At 39.9% G+C, this 23,209-nt stretch overlaps 1 protein-coding gene across 7 annotated transcripts in view; it reads right to left on the bottom strand.

Moving 5' to 3' along the window:
- Positions 1–23,209, bottom strand: part of LOC102013566 — a 399,641-nt gene that overhangs the window by 122,349 nt on the left and 254,083 nt on the right. For 6 of the 7 annotated variants that reach the window (XR_001235774.1, XR_001235776.1, XR_001235778.1 and 3 more), the window contains exon 2: positions 9,002–9,128. The exons of the other annotated variant lie outside the window; for it this stretch is intronic. The gene's annotated coding sequence lies outside the window, so the exon portion shown is untranslated. The remainder of the gene's footprint in view (positions 1–9,001; positions 9,129–23,209) is intronic. 7 annotated transcript variants of the gene reach the window in all.

The following is a 23,209-nucleotide window of genomic DNA, read 5'->3' as shown; positions in this document are numbered from 1 at the left end:
GATTCCATCTCACTCCAGAGAGATTTTCTTTTCTGATACTCCTCTAAGAGATCTTCAAAAAAGAAAAATATATATACATAGAGACAGAAGAGCTAGAGACAGACAGGCAGACACACACTTGCACACACGCATGCACGCGCGCACGCACACACACATCCTGGGGGCAGGACAAAGAGGGACAGGGAGGAGGAGAGGGTAGGAGAGACACACGGGCCAGGGAAGGGGCGGGAGCAATGAGAGTGACCGTGGCCTCAGAAGTACACACGTTCATGTCCGGGAAAAGCAGCATCTGAGACTCATGTCTTGAAGACAGACAAGGATCTGTGGAAACAGCCTGTTGGCAAGGGTCACAAATTCTGAGCGAGTCAATCAGAACACATTAAATGTTGGGTGGCGGCCGGGAAGAGCCCTAACCAAAGCACAGGACAGCACAATTAAAGCTTCTCACTAACATACTGGGTGATGACCTTCCATTATTTACAGTGGGCAAGGGCTTTTCTACGGAAACCCTTAAATAGAGTAAACTTTTTACTAAATTTAAGGCCTAAAACTTGCAGTGATGTGATGCAAACTTAGTGTGCTACCTTAACTGTGTTACTTTAATATTCATGAAGTATTTATATAAAACCAGTTTATTCCTTATCTTTATCTTCCAATCCTATTTTTTCTCACTATCTCCCAAATAAATCTAAGTCCACTATTTGAGAGTTCTTCAGAAACCTAACGGTGGTGTGCCCATGTGTATGTTTATGCCCGGTTATAACACATGCAGCACTACAGTGTGTAATGCTGATAATGGGGGAGGCTGTGCTCGTGAGGCAGATGGAGATTTATGGAAATATCTACAAATTCTGCTAAGTTTTTCTATGAATCTAAAACTACACTAAATATGAAGTCTATCAAACAAAACCCATACCTGTATATATAAAAATAAAGATAGGAAAAAGAAAGGACTAATACCACATATTTTCTAAAACTCCTAACGCATGTTCCACACCAGAAGATGACACGGAACACACATAAGCACATCACGTATATTTAATGCTTTTACCAGTAATTAAATGGCCTTTCCACTAACTTCGTGACAGTATGCTTGAGGTGAGAGATGGGATGGGACCTTTCAATATAGCAAGCTACTCTTTGCTGGTGTTACTCTTAGAAAATGCCTAAGCCTCAGAGAGCCACAAATGCCACTGATTTAGCGGACTGATGTAAATTGCGAGTGATTCTATATCGGATCAGGCACTTCACAAGTGGTTCTAGCTGACACTGCGAAGAGCCACGACGTGGTCCCGACCATCCTAAAGGATGTATCACATCTTTAGCATGAAGCAACAGAACTCAATGTGCCTTGTTTCAAATTAAACACACCCTAAGTAATCGCACTCAAGGTTTTAAAAGATTCTGCTTTCTTAAACAGCATGAGCGTGTACTAATAACACTGCCTTTTAAAATTTTGAGAATAAAAACCATTTGGGGGACCTGAGAAGAAAGGTAGCCTTCAAGGTCTAGGCCTCAAAGCAAGGAATGAAAACATAAAAGCTGTTGAGGTCTCTTTAGACATCTTAGAATAGCGAATAATGGTCTCAGCTCCTGTCCCTGTTCCTCCCGGGATCAGAGCTCCACTTGCAGTTAATGGGGACACCTTCTATAGCAGGTCTTTCAGAAGCTGTATGGATTGTGAACACAGTCACAGAACTGAAAAGTTCCACTGAATGTAGCGCTGGGCTGCTCACCACTCCTAGGTTCACAGACAAAGGAGAAGAGAGAGCGATGCCATCAGCAGGTATTCCAAGAAGCAAGCAGGCCGAGATCCCATCCAGGAGGCCCTCTGCCACATGGAAAAGTACAGCCTCACGGAAGGTGCAATCTGTGGGCACCTTGCTTGCCGGCGGTGTGAACTTGAGAAAGAAATTTCAGCCTCTCTGAACCTAACCTATGCTTTGAACCTAAGTGAAAAACGATGACTGTGCGGGTAATTATGTGAGGTAATGTCTGTCAGGCATGGAGAACTGAGCCACGCACTTTACCAGCGCTTAGCAAGCGGTCATTTCAGACCACGAGGCAGTGATGACAATCAGAAGAGTGTTCGTACGCGATGACCACTGCCGGCAGGACCACGTCTTGCCTGGTTACACTTTACTGTTTCTTGCCTTACAGCTTTCACACAGTTCTGTCCTCTTCATCAACGTAATACTTCAGCATTCTGAGAACCCGCCACAGCATTAGGAGAATTACCCATCACCTCAGGTACAAGTCCCTCTAGTCTTCACTGCATCAGAGCAAAGAATAGGTAGCTGGATGAAAGCCGCCTGGGGCAGCCAAGTTCTAAGGGATTTAAAGATGCTTTGGTTCCCACACGGTCCAGACCCCATGCTACGGGGTGACAACAGACAGATGATCAAATGAGATGTGTCTGCAGGCTGTCTAAATGTTCCCATTCTAGACTTAGATCTACACCAAAATTGTGGCAAAAGCTGTAACAGAAGTAGGTATAAAATGCCGTGAGAACACAGGAGGAAGAAATTAATTAAATCATGGGAAGACAGAAGGAGAAGCTGTACGGAACATTTTAGTTATAAAATAACATCTGAGTTGGACCTCAAAGGCAGAGTACAAAAAGCTCCCTAAAAGGATCTCACCACAACAGCCTGTCACCGTATTTATCCAGGCAAACCACCTCTGAAGGATAACGGGCACACAGCCCCCACTGAAACGGCAATAGATTATCCTACATATGGGCAAACAAAGCACAAGCAAGTGAGGGAAGTAGCTTATGCTTAGCCTTCCTTTTGTTCCGAGGGTGATTTTTAATCAAAGCCTGTCTCAATAACCTGAGAACAGAAGGCAATTTGGGGTGCTAATACCAGCTCAGGTGGTGGTCAGGTCACATTTGGTTCTCAGCGCTGGGACTGTTGCATGGTTAAATGAATTGATGATTGCAAATTGCTTTGAAAACACACAATGCTGCGTAAATGCCATGAATTACCTTTATTCAGTGCACTGAGGAGAAAAACTTGTCTCCAAACAGAAAGGTCTTTGAAAAGATGGACCATGTTTAAAGACATTTAGGAGCTTTCTTTTTCACACCGAAGATGAAAATTTTATCTAGATTTATTCTAAATCCATCATAATGCCTACGGATAATCTTTTTTAAAAGCCATTATAACAGAATAAATCTGAAATTGCTCATAAATGCCACTCACAGGAAACTTGAAAAAAAGTGCATTAAACTAAAACAGTTTTGGCATCTCACTTAAAAATGTATCACAAGACAAAGAAAGCTTCCCATGGGAGTGGCCTCTGTGATCGCTGCGAGCAAATGCACAGAAACAAAGTAAAGCCAACCCACACACACAGAGGGTTCTTCTCAAAGGGGTGAGAAACAGCTAGAAGAAATTCAGATTGCACTCACAGAACCAGTCACTCCTTACTCCTCACAGGTGGCTCCAAGCAGTGTTTGTAACTCTTATATGCCCGTGTAAAACTTACAGAGAATTAAAGGGGGAGAAATTAGTCATATAATAATTAAAATCATATTGACAATCTAGTGCTTTCACAATTCCTATTTTGTAAAGTAAGTTTAATTATCTAATGAAACACTGTGCAACTGATAGCAAAGGTATTGTCATTTTGTAAAATACAAACACAGCGGAGGCTACAAGAGTTCATGCAACTTGAAAGTAACAAGCATCAAAATCCAAGTGACAAGAAGTTCTGTAAATTTCCAGACTAGTGCCCCAGTGACACTGTTCTCAGACAGTGGCAAAATCCTATAAAAGCTTTATTCAGGTGGGTGGAGGGGGGAGGTGGTGAGAAGGAAAAGGGAACGTGAAGAAAAGGAATTAAGATGTATTATGTTCATGTGCCAATTTCCCACAAGGAAAGTAAATATGTACTATAAACACATCCTAATAAAAATTTAAAAATGAAAAATAAATGAATACAAAACTTTATTCAAAGAGTAGACACAATGGCATAACAGGTTTAAAAGAACTGGCCGAAACACAAATAATGAATATAGGCCAGGCTTCCACAAAACGTGCTGCTCAGAACACTCACTCCTTAGATGCTGGTAAGTGATCTGCACGGGAAGGTTGAATGGTAAAATTTGGGAACTGCTCAGCTGGTCTCCGCATGCTCTTCACTCTCCAAATAAAACGTACCAAATTCGACAAAGTTCCGCAGAAACAAGCTTGTCTGATGAACCGTACGGATTCCCTACTTCACACGTTTTAACCTTGTGCTTCTTAAACTGAAGTACGCTCTCACATAGGAGGAGAGAGTCATCGACAGAAATACTCAAAGCTACAAACTAAAGCATAGAACATAGCTCTGGAGTAACTCTCTTAACTACTATTCTACAAAATATTGAACGCCATAAAACAGTATTCTAAAACGAAAACAAGTAAAACACTATCACTGCACAGCACCTTTTTAATGGGCTGCTGCTCTACCCCACACTGCACTTCTGGGAGTGAGTCCATCTCCCTCTACAAGGCAGGGAGCTTTAGGGGGATGCTTGACAGGAAATCGGGTCTGAAGCTCGGACAGACCTGGTCTCTCCAACATTTACAGCAAGATACGCATTTCGTAGGCCTGGATCGTCAGCTACATGTAAAAGGAAGGGAAAAGCGAGAGTAAACACACAGAGATGATCACACTGTGTGAAAGTCTGTTTGCCCGCTGTTTCTCCTGCGGAAACCGCGCGAAACACTCTGGATGCAAACTGCAGTATTAGTCACCCAGGCTGAAAAGCGCTCAGCCCGGGCCCTACCGCACCTCTTTCAGGATAAGCATTTGATTCTGTCAACTAGTAGCTTTTTATTAAAGGTTGGAGATGAATTAGGAACCATATTGAAAGATGTTGCCATAATCCATAAATCAACTGATAATCTAAATATTTACAGGCATGGACAACATTGCTGACAAGAAAACTTGATTTTGTTTCAGAAATTTCAAGAGGGTTATAGTTTGTATGAAGATCTCTGCACATCTCCAGTCTGAAAACCTTTTTACTAGGATTGTCTTGAACAAATAACATGAAGAAAGAAAAGGAAATGCACCTATAATGCACTAAACTGACATGCACTAATGCAGTTCATTTCCTAAGCTACTGCTTAGGACCTTTGGAAAATCTAAGGTATACAAATGAAAATGACAGCTGCTCTCAAAGGGATTTCTTCAGATATTCTGTATTTTAACTTACTCAGATTACACTCTCACTAGCATCATCTTGGCCCCTACATAGTGTGGATTATTTTCTAAATATTACACAGTTCATTAGTCTAAATCTTTCTATTTATAATTAATATCTACTTCAAGTCTCCATAGTGAATTATGAAAAATGTGTGCCTAATTTTTCACCTAATCATTAAATAAAGATTATATCAAGACTCTGGAAAGGTTCTGAAAGAGAAAGGTCATTTCTGAAAGGTCAGTGACCACACACACACACACACACACACACACACACACACACACACACCCCTCAAATGTAAACTCTGCATAGGAAACACTGGAGAGACTTTAACTAAGAAGTGTACTTCTGCAAAATGTGACCCTCCTAATACTAACTGGCACCGCCTGGATAACACAGTAGGCAGTGAATTTCAAACCATTAATTGGGGAGATACAGTAAGAGACAGATGTGTATTTCTAAAAGAGGTACCAAACCAAAATGATATGTGCATGGCTGGCGTATATGAAAAAAGGATAATAAAAAGTAACAAAGAGAGATTAGAAGCAAAAGGAAATGAGACCTACTAATTATTGATACAGAACACTAAGGAATTAAGAATAGTAGGAAACTGTGTGTGAATGTGTAGTGTGAATTTTCACACACAAACAATAGAACCTTAAGACCCTCAATCAATCTGAAAGGGACGCTTTAATAATAATAAATTCGTAAGTGTAAGATTTTCAAAAATATAAAAGATTTCATCAGCAGAGGAAGATAGGGGATTTATTTTCCCATGGATAATTTCTTTTGTACTGCTTGAACTTTTACCATATGTGAGAATTTCTCTCTTTTTTCTTTTCCTTTCTTTCTCTGTAGTTATTAATAACACTTACTAATAAAGCAGATTTTTAAAAGAAATAAAAGACTTCCTAATTAGCTGATTTTTTAAAACATATGTATTTCTTTAAACATATGTATTTTATGAAATAAAGTTGGGAAATAACAAATGTGAGGCTGAAGTCTGTGATGAATATGCCAAAACTGAATCCATAATTAATTTTTCTGACAAAAGAACAGACAAAGAACAGACTTCCTCTGAGGATAAGACAATTCCTTGGGAGATGAGGCAGCGGGAAAGGTAGTTCTTAAGCACCCTCACTTTACCTAAGTATATCTTTCTATGCTGGGGGTCAAACTGAGGGCCTCGCTCCGGCTCTGTGCACACTCTCCCGCCCTCACGCTGAAGCACCGTGGAGATGTCCAAAACCATGCTTCAGTGAGTCATTTGCCAGAAGGACTTAAAAGCTTGTGGAAATCTACTATTCCCACAGCTCCAGTTTATCACAGGAAAGGACACAGACTGAAACCTGCCGCGGACGAAGGCGGAGCCTAGGCAAGCACCAGTACGGAGCTTCCGCCGTCCTCTGCACAGCAAGTCAGGACGCGCTAATCCTACGGCGCTGAGGTGTGAGGACACACACAGAGGACTGTCCCACGAGAACCTTGCCCTGAGCACCGGGGTTCAGCAGTTCTACTGCAGTGCTTTTACACAGTGTAACCACTTGGCTGTCCATGCGGCGAGCTTCAGCCGACTGACCAATACCGCGTGCCTCAAGGTCCTGGTCCTAATGTGCTTGTCATGCTCACACCATAGTTATCACTAAAATAGCAAATCCTAGATATCAAATGAGTTCAGGATGTATAGCATAACTGCACTGTAAGTGTTAGCATTAACTTTTGTCCTATATTGCTTATAAAGATCAACTCCTACCACAAAAAGCAGTAAGTTTTAATATGATGCAATCATATTTTAAAATGCAGAAGTTACCTTAAATCAATTATTTATGGTATCTCGTTAGTTTTTTAATAAAATTTTAAGGTTAAATGCTAATAAAAGTTTTTAATGAAGTGCCTTATGATAGGAAATAAAATAACAGAAGCCTCATTTCCTAAGCTACTGCTTTATATCTACCACAATATTTTTAAGGTTTAAAGCGAAAAACAATAATATTACTGTATATCACATAACGAATTCAGCATGACTATGGTTTGAGTATTTGTCTCCTATAAAAGTCATGTTGGAGTTTAACTGCCTTTGTAACACTGCTAAGAAATGAGACCCTTAGGTGGTACCACATCATGAAGACTCAAACATCATCAGGTGGGGGGAGCCGCTAGAAAGAGTGACTCTGATCCCTCTTGCAGTCTCTTGCTCTTCCACTTTCTGCCATGAGATAATGCAGCAAAATGACCCTCATTAGATGCTGGTATCTTAATTTTGGACATTCTAGTATCCAGAACTGTGAGAAAATAAGTTTCTACTCTCAATAAAGTATTTAGTCTCTGGTATTTTGCTATAGTATCACAAATAAACTAGAGGATACTATCCTATTTCTCACTGACGTTTACCAGGAAGCTAACTTTGACTATATGTATGGTATGAATTAGCACTGCCTGGAAACTGATAGGTTGCCTCAACAGAGGCAGCATGAAAATGGGAGAAATCTGAATTTTAAAATTTGCCTAGCAAAAGTAACAGGAGAGCATATTGCTGTGAATAGTTGACGCAGATGAACCTGAAAATACGACGACTGTAAGCTTCAGGTCATGTACGAAGGTATCTTCCCTAGATTAAAACATGCTACTAGCCAGAGCAGCTTTGCACTGCCCCTCGCTCCTCTAACCCCTGCAGAATTCTATCTGATGCCACAGAGATCTACAGGCTTAGCCATAAATTAAAGTCTCTAACTGCAGAATGGCCATAAAAGGACCTACAAACAAATGGTCATCTTCTAGTCTAAGTAAAATAAAAGTGGGATCGAATGCGGGACAGTGCTGGGCTGATGGTGCTACCAGTGTGCCTGTACCCCACGTGGAGCTGGAAGCAGCTGACCGAAGGGGCGGGCTTTAGACGTGCAAAGTCTGCAGTCTCCGTCCACTCACTGGCTGCAAGCACAAAGGCAAGAGTGCCCCGAAAGCCCAGCCCCCTCCCACCCAGAAGGGCGGAAGACCCCAGCTTAGCTGCAGAATTTGAGTCCTGAGCCGAAGAACAATGAGATCAAGAGTCTTCAAGGAACATTAATTAGGTGAACCCCCAGGGCTGCACTGGGTTCTGCTGCTTCTAAAATAGGAATTTCTTTTGCTCCCTAAATCTTTCGTGCAATCCTCAGACTTTGCAACAGATCTTGACAGTATTTCTACTTTTTGCTAAGTAAGATAGAAGTGATTTCTCATAGCTGCAGTAAAAGAATTATAACTCAAACATGTTCTGTGTCCATGAATTAGAAACATCGCTGACAACTTTGGTGAAGGATTTGTCAAGCTAATGAAATTTTTCACTGTACTTAACAAAGATCTCAGTTCTGTAAGAGATCCAACAGATGTGCAAAGACGTGGTTTCTGCACCGAATAAAGTTGAAATACAGTTGGACAAACCCAAATCACACATGGGAAATAATTACAGAACTACACATAGCCAAATTACTAAATATAAATATCCTATTTTCTGTGCAGATAGCAGATCTGGAAAGGGCAAAAGCAAAACAGAACTTCAGCGACATTTCATATGAAGAGCAGAATTTACTACAGATTACAACCTAAGTACATTTCCTATATCATTAGAAATGTAAGTAAATGAATTTCAATGAAGAAAAACAGCAGTGTATACACTAAAACAAGAATAATAAAATGCCATAACAGTTTTGAAGGGGTATAATGATGTGAAAATAGTCAACGTTTCCACTGATAAAATACTTGTTAGTAATGCAGTTGAAAGTATTCAGGTTCATCTAAAAAAATGTCCCACTTAGATAATCCTACCTCTGCTCGTATTCAGACACAACTTGTCCAAATGGCTTTGCCCATTCTTCAGAAAATGGGTGAGCCCAAAGATCTCATGGAAGGTTACAGGTCAGATGCACAGGAATAAGACCATGAGGAAGAAGACCTACAAGAGAAAAGTGGAAGGGAGAGGCAAATCAAATTAAAGAAAAAAAACCACAAAAACAATACAAGCAGTACAGAATTTCAGACAAGGTGATAGGAAATTAACAATGGTTGTTGTATTACATATTGATACCCTCGATTTAGATACTCAGATAAACAAATCATTTTCAAAATGTATGTGTATTTGTCAAGATTTTTTCATTCTTTTATCTTTGAAATAAAAAAAAATTGAAAAAGGAAACAGTTACAGAAGACATAAGACTTAGAATAGTAGTATCTCAAAGATATCAGAGCTAAGAAATTTGCCACTGATGTAAAATACCAAGCAAGAATTAATGACAAATAAAAACAATTTATTTACATATCTACCTCCTGGGTTTTGAAAGTAAACCAAATCCCTTAATTTGTAAAGGTTTTTGCTTTATCTGTTTTAAGAATCCCTTCGGCACACTTTTCTCTGAGTAAGTACATATGACTGAACTGAGAAATGAGCTAGTTACATCAATCTAAAAAGGTAAAGAAAACATAGGGATATTTTAAAAATGTACTTAACAGAGTTCCTCTCAAGTCAAACATTTTCCCTGTTTCCGAAGGCACACTTCGGTAAGCAGAGTAGCTGTAACTTGTCATCCAACCTCGGACTCTTTGGAGAGGTACAGGGAACACTACTCATCCTATCAGGGCAGGTACAGAGCACACAGACACACGGTTACTTTGTGATGAGACTCTCAGGGACGAAAGGGGATAGGACCCCCAAACACTGTTCCTCTAAGAGTAACAGTAGTTACAGAGTAGGTATTATTTTTAGCTGAGTATCATGCTGGGCTAGGTTCACAACTGCATTGCTCAGGACAACTCCAAGATAGGAAATGTCCCTTCCTCTGTTACAGCAAGTCCCCTGCCCAAATCTGACTTCCCACAGCCTGCCCTGTCAGAATACGTTGAAAACATATTTTAAGAGTATTGACTTGAAGGAATGTGAAAAAATATTAGTCTAAATTTACAGTATCAAAAATATATATTGAATACTAAGATTCTAGAAATGAAAGACACTGTTTTTTTCCTCTGAAGTTTCCATCTTTATAGCTGAACTTTCCTATTGCTCACAAATGCAGCACTTTTCTTGGAAATCACTCCCTATCTTTGTCTTCAGTGATGTTTTATCAGAAGGACACTCTCCTATCATTATGGGTCCTAAATCCTGACACTCCTGAAGAAAGTCCCATATATATTCACAATTATCTTAAGCCAGGAAGAAGCTACTAATATTTCTATCACATATCCTTCACCAAAGCAGACATTTGATAGTTACCTGGTCCGCTCAGTGAAGTAGTGTAGGTATGGGATGAGGGGTTGAATCACCCAATTTGATTCCATTCTGCCCCAATACCAGGTAATTTCCAAACCACAAGTGGTGCCACTCTTTCTAGATTTAGCTAGAGACAAATGGATTGGATGTGGAAACACACAATTTACCCCAGAGGGAGAGGCCCCAAAGGTCAATCTAGCAGCACAAGAAATCCATGAGAAGGCTTAAAGCACTGCTGGGTTCTAAAGCAAGAAATAATCACCTTCTAATAAGGAGAAGAACATGTGATGAGATTTGGTCTTTTTCCACCCCTCCCTGAGAAGGGAGAAGCAAGTGAGTAATAACCGGCGGGAGGGCATCTGAAGACCAGGGTGGTGACCATGTGAACAGACAGCAAACACACGTGCTCCCAATCGGAAGAAAGCACGTGGCAAGGAGACCTCCTGCGTCAGGAGCCTTCAATTCCACCAACTAATAACTGCCGAAAATCCGAGTCAGGAACGGGAGAGGTCAGGCTGTTCGCTTGTGCCCTCCCTCAGTGACAGCTCTGAGCAATTTTACCATCCAGCTGCTCTGCTTTTCAAAACTAAAGTAATTGGAGTTGAACTACAGAGCTTTGCTAAAACCCTGGCAATTAAGAGTGTGATTTCCCAAATTGCACTGTAATGGGAAAGTGTCCATCAATCAACTCAGTGAAATAACACATTTTCTCACCAGATGTGAGATTTAATATCTTCATAACTCTCTGGATTTACCACTTATGAATTGTCAGTCGTGCCTCAAGCTCTGAGAATTAATGGACTACGACCCTGCTATGCAAGGATGGTTTACAGTTGTAAAGTATCTCCACCTTCATTTGAGATGTATGTTCCAAAATGTTGTTCTTTAAGGTGCAATCAGGAAGCATGCTAGACGGGGAAATTTCATTTGTATGTGCTATGTTATCTGTTATCGTGGTTTGGATAAGTGCCGTTCCCAGAGTCTCCGCACAACATATTCCTGTAACAGTAGTAACCAGTTTATCATTTGCAGTGAACAATAAATTACAGTCTGAAGATGCAACACCTTTCAGCTTCACACTTTAGAATATCCTTCATGATCTTCTGGACAGAGACTGAAAATATTCTAAGTTTCTAATTCTGTATCTGTGTGTCGATGTCACTGTTCAGCACGGACTACACAGAGGATTCGAAGAATCCCACACGTGTTCATTCTGTCACCAGGATCAGGAGGAACATCCGTTCTCATTTTAGCATCCGCTCCAGTTTCAAACACATGAGCTGCAGTCAGGATGAAGTTACCTCCCAGAAGCAGCACTGACAGATTTCTATAGTGCCAGAACCTTAAACCTCATGGGTATAGAAACTCGTTCTTGCTTCCACTCTGAAGAAGAGAATATCGGGTCAGTGAAGATCACTACTCTGGCCCCAGACATGCTCAGCTCAATTAACAAATTAATCTTCCCTTACTATGTTCCAGGGCCTGAAGCTGTAGTGCAAGGTGTGAAGGGGATAAAAAGGAGAAGCTGAAAGAGGGGGTTGGAGATTTGGGTGTGGGGTTTGTGGTGGCTTTTAGAGATGATTTCTAAAAGACAGCATGCCTGCGGTTTTTTGTTTTGTTTTGTTTTGTTTTCTTCCGGTACCGGGAATTGAACTCACAATGTTGCACGTGCCAGGCAGGCGCTGTGCCGCTGAGCTAAATCCCCAGCCCCACGCCTGTGGTTATCTTCACATCACAAGGGAAATATGTCCTCAGACACTGGGATCACCCAAACGATCACAGTTTGTTAATTCAGAAAAATAAAACTCATGGGCAGAGAGATTTCTCAGTGTAAGAAACTTAGAAACCATCTATTGCATTTGTTGATTTCATAAATTGATAAAAAAGCCAACGAAATATGTCGATCACACTGATAGAGCTCATTGGTATAAAATGTGGTCCTAAACGTCTCCTCCTTGCTCACGTGAGTTGGCTTCAGAAGGTGACAGTTTGAAAGGTAGCAAAAGACAACGTCAGAGGAAATAGAGAATGAAGAAATCTGATGCATCTCTCTATGATTTGTTGTATCAGAGATTACAATGACAAAGTAATAATTATACATTAAGTGTAATTCAAAGCCCATAAAACCAGACTATGAAAAATAATTGAGATTGGCAAAATCAATTAAAATGATTATATGAATCTCCAACAGTAGAGAAATAAATTACTATTTAATAAGTAGAGTTGGGTCAGTGTGATACAAGTATAGAAACAATTAAGAGTTATTTCTTCATTTCGTATACTACATATTATCCTGAATTCCACAGGAGTCAGAGTTAACCATTTTATTGAAAATTAAAGGAAAAAGAAAAATCCCTCTCCAGCTGTAAAAGTGATGAAATGGCTGATACTAAATAAATGGGTGTTACGGTTTGTGTCCGCATGTCCCCCAAAATCCTCATGCAGTCATGGGGCAGGCTTTTAGAGTTGGTTTGACTATGGGTGTGAAAGCTACACCGCCCTGGGGCGGATAGTTTTGCACATGTAAGGGAGAAAAAGAGGCTGCTTGCCACCACTCCTCCCTTTTTGCTCTTGCTGCCTTTGCTGTTTTCTGCCGCCATGAACGTTTGCCCTCTGCCATGTGCCACTCTGCCTTGGAACCAGCTGAGTATGGACTGAAACCTCCACAGACTGTGAGCTAAATAAACCTTTCCTTCCTTCATTCTGGGTGTCAGGTATTTTGTAGCAACAATGAGACAAAAGTAACCGAAACAATGGTATACTTTAACAGTTCATGGAAGGCAAGATGGATAGGCACAGTATTTAAAACTAGAAAATTCAAACTACAATAAGTAAAAGAATGAAGAAACATAAGACCATACAATTAATATATCTGATTTCGTATTTTGCTTCCTGTTTCTGCAGTACTACTGGCCAGAGAGGAGTGATTCCATAAAGATATACAAAAGTGATCGTCATGACTTTGAATTAGAACTGCCAGCAGGCCACCTTGGGCTCCCCACACCTTTGAATCAACAGGCGAAGAAGCCAGTTATGGCACTGTCAGAGGTGATAAACCTTGACTAACAAGGTAGACTACGTCCGGAATACAGGAGACTGCTGGGCACTTAGTATTACCATGCCCTGTGGTGGGGGTCAGTGGAAAACTACAATACAAGCAGAACTAGAAATGGCCAAGATTGTTCAAGACTGAAGGTCTGGGTGCTTGCTGAGGGCAAAGGAATATGGAATGGGCACTGGAAGATGGGCAGATGGTAGTTATAAATACAGAAACCAGGACTGAAATGTCTTGAGTATTTCTTGTTCATTTCGTAATGATTATATATTATGTATTTTGTTCCTCTCATTCTTTTAGTATGTAATGTGTGATTTATTGAGTTCCACAGTATGGCATTGTATATTGTTAACATTATATCATAGGCTTTAAGGTATCAAATAACAAGAAGATTAAACATCATCAAAGACTTTGCCTCTTTTGAAGCAGAGATCAGTATGTTTTGTATGAATGGTAGTTGTATCCAGTAAAGTGGAATTAGGACCTTATTATTATTACTCACGAATAAGAGTGGTTTGAAGAAATGTGTATGGGTCTGAGGTGGACCTGTAATAATTAATTTTATGTGTCAAAGTGACTATAGAGTGTATAGATGAAATATTATATCTAAATGTGTCTGTGAGGGTGTTGCTGGCTACCATTAATATTTGAACTGGCAGCCTTATTAAGCAGATTGCTTTAGAGAAAGTGGATGGCATTATCCAATCCATTGAAACCTTACATAACATAAAAGGCAGAAGAAGGAGGAATTCACCCCTTTTTGCTTCCTGCCATGGGCTTGAATGATAACATCTCGTCTCACCTTTTCTGGCATCTGGACCACAAGTGATATCACAAGTCCCCCCGGTTTTCAGGCATCCAGACTTGAGCAGAAACTACCAGCGTTCCTAGGTCGCCAGACTGCAGCCAGAAAGTCATGGGACTTCTCAGCCTGCATCGTCATATGACGCGATTCCTCATTATAAATATCCTTTTTTTATATACAGCATTGATGTTTTTTTCTTTGCAGATCATTGACTCACACACAGACCTCCCAATATGGTAATACTAAAAATTATGAAACTGCATGTAGAACTTTGGGGAAGTAGAACAGATACCTAGAGGTCACCAAATGGGGGACTGCCCAAGGGCTAGGGGCTAGAGACTAATCTACGCACTTTATAGACATTAATTCATTCATAGTTTCACATCCTTTGCATTTTTTTGCGGTGGTAGGAATGGAACCCGAGGGCTGTGCATGCTAGGCGAGCGTTCTACCAGTGATCTCCACACCAGCCTGATAGTTCAATGCTCTTCACTAGACAAAACATTTTATCTCCTGTGTTAGTAACATGGTTGAGAATCAGAAAGTTTATTTTACCTACACAGTATTGAAGAACTCTGTGAATATCTTACCAAAGCTAAAACTTGTGAAAATTCATAGGAATTCTGGCTGGGGCCTTCACTTTTCTACAGCGACCCGTCCTGGCAGAGCAGGAGCTGCTCCTCCTCTCACAGGGTGTCTGTCTCCTCCAGGTTGTGCTGGCCCCAGCACATCCCTGTGTCAGATGCACGGCTAGCTGCACTCCTTTACTGTGCCAGTGTGGGAAAGTGGGAAGCTTGCCACATGTCCACATGTGCATGGAACCTACAGGGAGGAGCCACGACTTACATATTACTGAAATCTTTAAAAAGTTACTTGTTCTTTCTTCCAAAACTCCAGAATTGTTCAGCAAGAACTAAAATGCTATTAATATCCTTTGACATAATAATTCTACTTCACTGACTGTATTTCAAAGAAAGCCAACATGTACCCCTCACCTCCTCCCCCTCTACTACACTAGCAAATAGTCATTCGCAGTAGGAGAAAAATCCAAAATACCTCAGAATGCATGAAACCAAGATAAACGAAAACACAGCAACTGGAGAAAATTCTCTGTCGCTATAATAACTGAAACCAGGCTGTGTGCCTAGCTTGAAAAGTGATTAAATCAAGTAATGCTAACTGCTGAAAGATCCAGGGATCTGCAGGCCCATGCTTTAGAAGTGACTGTGATGCAGTGTTCATTAAATGTAATATGCAGTAAACACCTTTCACCCAGGAATGTGTATAATCGTGACGAAAATCTTTAAAAGAAGATACCAGGGCAGCTTCTTATGTTGTTTGGGGGGTTTGCCTATGAAATTTTTGAAAGTTGATTCTGACTCTGTGGTTCTGCAGGACATTTATTTCAGAGTCCCCACAGTCTCTTTTGGTTCTTTCATAATTTCTGCCCCTGAAGATCAAGAACTTCTTCGCAGTATCAAATAGAATCTCTCTTGAGCTCAGTGAAGATGCATTTTCCCAATGCTCTTAACGTCTGCAAGGGTAAACAACTAAGCAACAGTCAGATAACAATAATACTTATCTTCAAATATTCTATGTCCTTACAAATCATAAAGTAGGAGCTTATGAATTCATTATAAGCATAGGCTCTGGAACAAGCCACATGTAACATCTAAGGTTTAAATCCTACTTTCAAATCTAAGCCACTTATACTGTCTGATTCTCAGTCATGCTGTCTGTTAAAGATGATAATGATTTCTGTCTCATTAGAAACCCTGAGGTATAAATGAACTAAGCGTGAAGTGTGTAGTTTAACATCCAGTCCCTAACAAGTTATTATAACCATATCTATTATTTTTATTAAAATTTCCATGTTAGTTTCGCTTTCCTATGAACATTCTGATACATATTTTAGTTTTCTCTCTCTAAAATTTTTCTCTTCTTTTTCTAGATTTTTCTTTTTCTTTATAGTTTAACTTTCACTATGTTATGGTAAATATTCTGTTATGTCAGCTTCCAGTGCAATGTTAATGTCCTAAAAAGTGAGTCAAATACTCTATAATGATGGTTGTGATCAATATATGAAACAGCAGTACAACCTTAAGCAAATCATCTCCTAGGAAATATAAACCAAAATCTGACTCTACAATTGAACAAAAAATCTAGATACTGGAAACTAGGCTATAACAACAGATCATTACTATCACATTATCAAAAGAACTATTATTTTACACACATACACACCATATCTTCTAAATCATTTAAAAATGTTTTTAAAAACGTAATTGGGAAATTGTGATTAAATTCTCTTTGTTTACCACTTATTCATAAGACTTTTTCAAATAAAGCTGATACATTTTTCTCTAATATTGTAAAGAGTACTTAATATTATTTTCAGCTGATCATAGAAAGTATTTAGTGTACCCATTGTTTCAAGAAAAAGCAAATTTTTATAGAGATTCCAGTTGGGAAGTTATCTCTAGCCAACAAGAAAAACAGTAGTGATAGTTACATCGCTGAAAGAGGTAACGAGATCCAAGGCTCTCTGGAGGTATCCATGCTTCTCACTCACACATTCCAGAGATTTCCTCAAATTTTAAAGGTATGTCCTCTTTAAGTTTAAAAGAAGATAAGTTGGGGTCATTATGTTTCTTTTCTAGTTTATCTTCAATTTTGTTCTTACATTCCAATTCCAATTTTTACATTGTTTTATATTCCACTGAGGTTTTAGGAAAAGATCAGAAGGTTGACGTGTTTGCTGTATGTGGAAGCGAGCATAGGGGGAGGTTCTCCAAAAACCCAGCCACACACTTAGTCACAGCGGGGGTAAAATCAAACTCACTGGTACTAAGAAACATGAGAGGATGTTTTAGAAATGTTCGAGCTATAAATCAACGTAAATGTAACTGTTCTGTGTATTAAAAAACTGACTCATTTATTTTTGTTCATTAAACATAAAAAAGAGGGAGAATGAGCGCCATCTTGTGGAGACACCTACACTCACCACATCCAAGTGATCTTTGCCTTAAGGTTTATTTGTGCTTTGTTTGGTTTTGTTTTCCTTCAGAAAGGCCTATGAAAGTAAAAGACTTTTTACACACAGACTGTATCTACATTCATCTTGCTCATTTCCAAATACAAGGAAAATATTTTTCCAATAGAGAGTCCATTGTCTTTTGGGTCAAAGCAATGGACTATCCCAGGAAAAATCAATACTATTATCTGGCCATGGTTAAAAAAAGTATACCGTGTAGGGATGTACAGACATTTTACAACATAACGCACAGTTACCAAAGGAACAACACTCATTCGAAAAAAGTCAGGTCTTGCAGGTGATCAGATACCTTGTGGATGTGAAAATCTGGGCTCGTCAGGAATTGTATCTGTTTGTTTACATTAGAGAAACAGTGAATTTACTAGACTCGGTATTTCCAAATTTCACAATATGGGAACATCATACTAATCCATTCAAATGCCTAGTAATTTATATATATTATATAAAATAAACATATCCCTAAGACTCTTGGAAGCTGAAGAAGAAAGATCACAAGTCCAAGCCCACCCTAGGCAATTCAGCAACTGAGTGAAACCTCATCTCAAATGAAATTCAAAATAGGGCTGGGGGTGCAGCTCAGTATTAAAGCCGAGTTCAATCCATGTACACCCACAACGGACCACCTCCTTGATCACACAGGGTTAATAACAACTGTCTACCTGTATGGTGATGACCCTTACGCTAACGAGAGTAACTTTTACAGCGTGTGAGGTGTTTTAGAGATAAAAAGAACCTTATAACAACCCAGTAAGGCTAATTATTCCACTACAGTTGAGAAGTTGAGTCCCAGAGAAACTAGGCCAACTGCTGAAGATCACAGAGCTAGACGTGGCAAAGTTGGTATTTGAATCAGAAGTTGTCACTTTACTCTTAGCTCTGAAATTTTCAAAATTTCAAAAGTAACTTCAGGCACAAACACAGCCATTATGAAAAGCGAAGCCTCCTAAAATACAGCCTTAAATCTCATTTTTACTCAGGCTATGCGCCATTTTTCCGACATCCCAGGCAGGATCAGAATTATGAAATCACTGTGTGTTCCACCGACAGTTTCATTACAATGGAATTCAATATAGTTGTTCTTAAGTAGAGGACAAAATCACCCTCCCTTCTTACCCAGAAACCGGTTTTCAGTTGACGATGTCTTTTCAGTGTGAAATAAATGCTAATTGACTGTAAACCACGAAATGATTCAATATTAACCCCACCCTAAAGCAGAATTTTCCAGGCTTAACCTTCTATATCTAATTATGAAACTTTTGTCTTTTTATACTAGAGATATTTCTCCTTAAAGAAATCAAACAGATTGAAAACATACTCTATAATTCTAGTTCTTTCACTTTTGCTGTAAATGTACTTGAGTTTTTTTTTTTTTGCTGTTGTCATTGTGCTTGCCTCTTTCTTTCTTTTTCTTTCTTTCTTCTGTCCCAGTTATCCACCCTATCTATTTTTAACAATGAATCACTTATTTAGCTAAGTACCATTACAAAAATACTACAATCAAGAATATTATTTTTACCAGCATATTTTCTGCAGTTTATACTAATGCAACATAGAAGAATCTCATTGAAAAATGTAAATCAGGAAAAAAAACCACGTGGATTTTCATTCTTTTGAGGGTTTTTCCCTTTATCTCAAGCCATAGCTATACAATGACAAATTAGATAACACATTTTTCTCAATTTCCATTTCCTTTATTTATAGTTTTAAACTTCTGACCCTTTACATGATTAATTTGGGGATCCTTTTGGGCTTCTTTTTTGTTGTTGTTTTTTGTTTTTTGTTTCCAGTACCGGGAATCAAACTCACAACCTTGAGCTTGCCAGGCAGGAGCTGTGCCGCTGAGCCAAATCCCCAGCCCAGGGCTTCTTTTTATTCCTCTGATTGGAATAGTGATTTTTTTTTTTTTTTTTTTGGTCTTTTTGAGACAGGGTCTCACTATGCAGTTCAGGCTAGCTTTGAGCTCACTTTGTAGCCCAGGCTGGTCTCGAACTCCCAACGATCCTCCTGCTTCAGCCTCCTGAGTGCTGGGATTACAGGTGTACACCACCATGCCTGGCAGGAATAGTGCTTTTTAAAATCTGAAAAATTGGTTTTCCACTTGTAAATGATACACCATTATAGGTAATTAGAATTATTGCAAGAAATCTAGGAATTACTACGGGCAAATATATTTTACATATTAGACATGTGGCAGGCAACGCACTGTCATACACATAAACAGATGAATGAGCTAATGTCAAACATTCTTTTGTCTTTGGTTAATGAAAGAACGTTCATTTCACAGCTTACTGGCCTTGTTTTCACTATTTCTCTTATTCTGAGATGACCTACATCTACACAACTGCCACACATGGGGTCCACTGGGAAACACTGTCCGAGGGTGACAGTCATCACCTCGACTTCATGCACCCAGGCAGAGGCGTGAAGCTTGCCAGGCAGTGTCACAGAAAGAAACGAAAATGAAAAGCCGTGGCCTTTGCCCTGTTCTCCACTTCTCTGCTTTTTCCTCTAGGAAGGCACTCAGGTCTCTCAGCTTAGATCTGGTAACTCCATCTGACGGAATGTGGCAGTCTCCGTGGACAAGGACGACAGCTGCGGAGTGGCTCCAATACTGCTTCTTCTGCCCCCACGCAATGCCCAGAACTAACCCCTGAAAACTTATTCTAAGGGGGAGGAGCTTTTCTATTAAGCTCAACCTTCTTCTCCTTCATTCCTTTTTTGAAAGCACGGACTTTCAACTGTTTCTGTCGATGATTCAGGAGGGACAGGGAGCGTGGAGCAAGGGCCAGAGCAGCCGCGGTGCTTTGGCTGGGGAGGGGTGCAGAGCCGAGCCGTCTTCAGCAGGGTGGAACAGAGACCGCTCCGCCTTCCTGCTACCATGTGCAACTTCAAAAAGAATCATCTCAGCATAACAGTTCAGCTGGCTGCTCTATAGTGAAATAAATTATTTCAGCTGCTCTATTTTTGAAGTTACTCTATCAGAATTTAAAATCCTTTCCCATACATCCCTTAAGGGCGTGTGAGCTGAACCAAGCCTCCTTTCTGTTTTATGATTTCTAGGCTGACGGGAGTTCACAGCAAAAATAACTTCTGAACATCAATCACACCCTGTCCATCTGCTCTTTTATTCGACACCCTTCCTTTTCATTGTGATAATATACTCTTTTCACATTTAAAACATGACATTACAATACAGATCATTTGTTTAGGAGAACTTCACATAAAATGCAAACGTTACCAACTGTAGGAAAATTAATAGAAACGATGGCAAAAATAAAAGAGAATAATATAGATTTGGTGGAATTATCTTTCCGTGTACTTAAAGGAAATAAAATATAACTCCGTGAGGCGCTGGAGAGCTTCTGTAGTCTTACCTGGAGGACAAGCACGGAGCGGGCTGCTAGTCAGTACGAAGGGGGTGCGCAGCATATTACCAAAGAGAAAGACCTGGATGAGACCAGAAAAGACTAAAGGAGTTCACCCATCTTCCCGAGCTTTTCCTAGGCGTTTCATAGAACTCCTGGCTCTGACTCTGGCGAGGAGTTAAAGTGAAGCGGTTGCTTGCTGAAACGAAGTGTTTATCCAGCTGCTGGTTGCGACCCATTAGTGGGCTGTGAAATCAGTTGAGCTGTCGGTTAATGAACTAGGATTGAAAACAACAATGTAAGAGGACACCGCACAGCGTAAAGTTAAAGGCTTTTCATCTGAGAATGTCTGTAAGTTAACGAACAATATAAATACATTACTCTTTGTGTGGCAGATCAAGATGTTTGATATATTTTACATTACTGCAAGAGTGCACATCTAATTGGAATCTAGTGATAAAGCAACTTATCTCTACAGGCTCAAAGGGTATGGCTTGTAGCGTTTTGGAATTCTTCTGTGGAAATAGAATTACAAAGTTTGCATGATGTATATTATTTAATGTAATAAAAATATGCAAATGAAGCAGAGTATTTCTGGAAACAGATTAGTCAAGAATCATGCCTCTTTGCTTTTATTTTAGGTAATACGTCTCTGATTATTAAAAAAATAAATCAGTGTTGCCAGTAGATTTAATTAACATTTTATTTGATATGAAGTGGACGACGTAGCATATTTTGAACACCACAAGCACACTTCTAGTCTCTGTACGTTCCAAACGCTATTTAGGAGTTTCAATTACATCAAACCGTCTTTAACTCTCTGCAGAGGAGCCAGTTAACTCTCAGCAGACCAGTCACGTTTCTCACAGTGTACGGCTTTCTGAGCACTCTCGTTCTTGCACAAACACATGGCGTAATAATGACGGCAAAATCACGCTGTGCAGCAGTACCGCGCAGTGGCTGCGCTCGCGGGGTGCCGGGGCGCCGTCAATGCACCCCGTTTAATGTTCGGAACAACGGTGTGAAGTACGCTCATGCTCCCCACTCTACAGGAAAACCAGAACTCAGGATTCAATAGTTAGCGCATACTGTCCCAAGAGGCAAATTCAAAAGCCAGTGTTTGTCTCACTGCCTCTCAGCTCCAATGCTGAAGTCTCACCGTTCGGTACGTTAATATTCCAGGCTCACAGTACCTGACCGGGAAAGGGAGAGAGAAGAAGGGAAAGAGGAGGAGAACGCATGAATAGATTCAAGTTTAATTTTAGGAAACTAAGGTGAACTGCTAGAACCCACGGTTCTGTATTTATTTAAAAAATTCATAAAAACAACAAACAATTATTAATTGCTATCATTCTATTTAAATGTCAAGTACGTATATCCACAAGATATCAAAGGTATCTCTCAGAAGAGAAAACTGAAAGAAACTGAGGCAGGAGAGAAGGCTGAGGAGAAAAAGAAAGGCCAGTAAAGCAGGCGCCTCCTCAATGCCTAGAGGTAACGGAGGCCTTCGCAGTCCTGCGGCCCCACCCACCAGTATGCAGCTCTGTCTCCGAATTAAACCTTTCACTCTTAGGAGCCGAGATTAAAGACACCTGGAATAAAGGAGACTAAGCAGGCTGACAGGTGAGACAGAGACGGCTCACATCTGGCTCTGCTCATTCTGGCCAGGTGACTTCAGGACAGCTACCGGAGTAGGAATTAAAGGTCGACTGTAGGACGAGCTGCAGCATCACTGTTTGAAACTTAAATGAGCGCTCACAAACTGACGGTAGCCCTCGTTAATTAAAAATGCTCACAGCTCACTCCCCTCTGAGGTCCACTAACTTCTTTCCTGGTTTTACGTTTGTTAGTACAGTGCGTGTTTACAGTACACAGCGATTACACTCCTCGTGCAGAGCTGGGACATGCAGACAACACATTTCAATTCTCCTCTCCTCTCCTCTCCATCTCTTGACTCTCTTCCCATTTGAAAAGCTCTATCTTCCTACTTCCCATTATCGATCTTTTACTTGGCTCTTTATTTACGTTTTGGGCTTTTCACATGAGAGAAACCACACAACATGCGAACTTGCATTTAATTTATTTCCACTTAGCATTATGGTCTCAAGTTGCATCCACCTTCCTACACATGACTCAAGTTTATCCTTCTTCATGGTAGAATAATGCTCCATTATGTACAAATACTACATTTTCCTATTTCATCTGTTGATGGAAATATAGACCACTCCCAAGATTTAACTATTATGAATTGTCCTGCTATAGACATGGGTATAACTTCTAGCATCTAATCTAAATGTGAGTCAGTTACAACCCACCAAAAAACATTTTCCATTCCTTCTTATTCTTACCTCACTGTCATTATACTTATCCATAATGTACCTCCAATGTTATGGTTAGTTTAATCTTTATGGTTAGTTTCATCTTTATCTTTTATTTTCACCTTTATCTTCAGCAACATTATTTCTAGTGAAATAATTATATTTTTTCAACAAA

This window comes from Chinchilla lanigera, unplaced genomic scaffold, assembly GCF_000276665.1.
Source record: "Chinchilla lanigera isolate Chin_1 unplaced genomic scaffold, ChiLan1.0 scaffold00047, whole genome shotgun sequence".
In the NCBI taxonomy this organism is placed as follows: Eukaryota; Metazoa; Chordata; class Mammalia; order Rodentia; family Chinchillidae; genus Chinchilla; species Chinchilla lanigera.
This window is presented reverse-complemented; position numbering and strand designations above follow the sequence as displayed.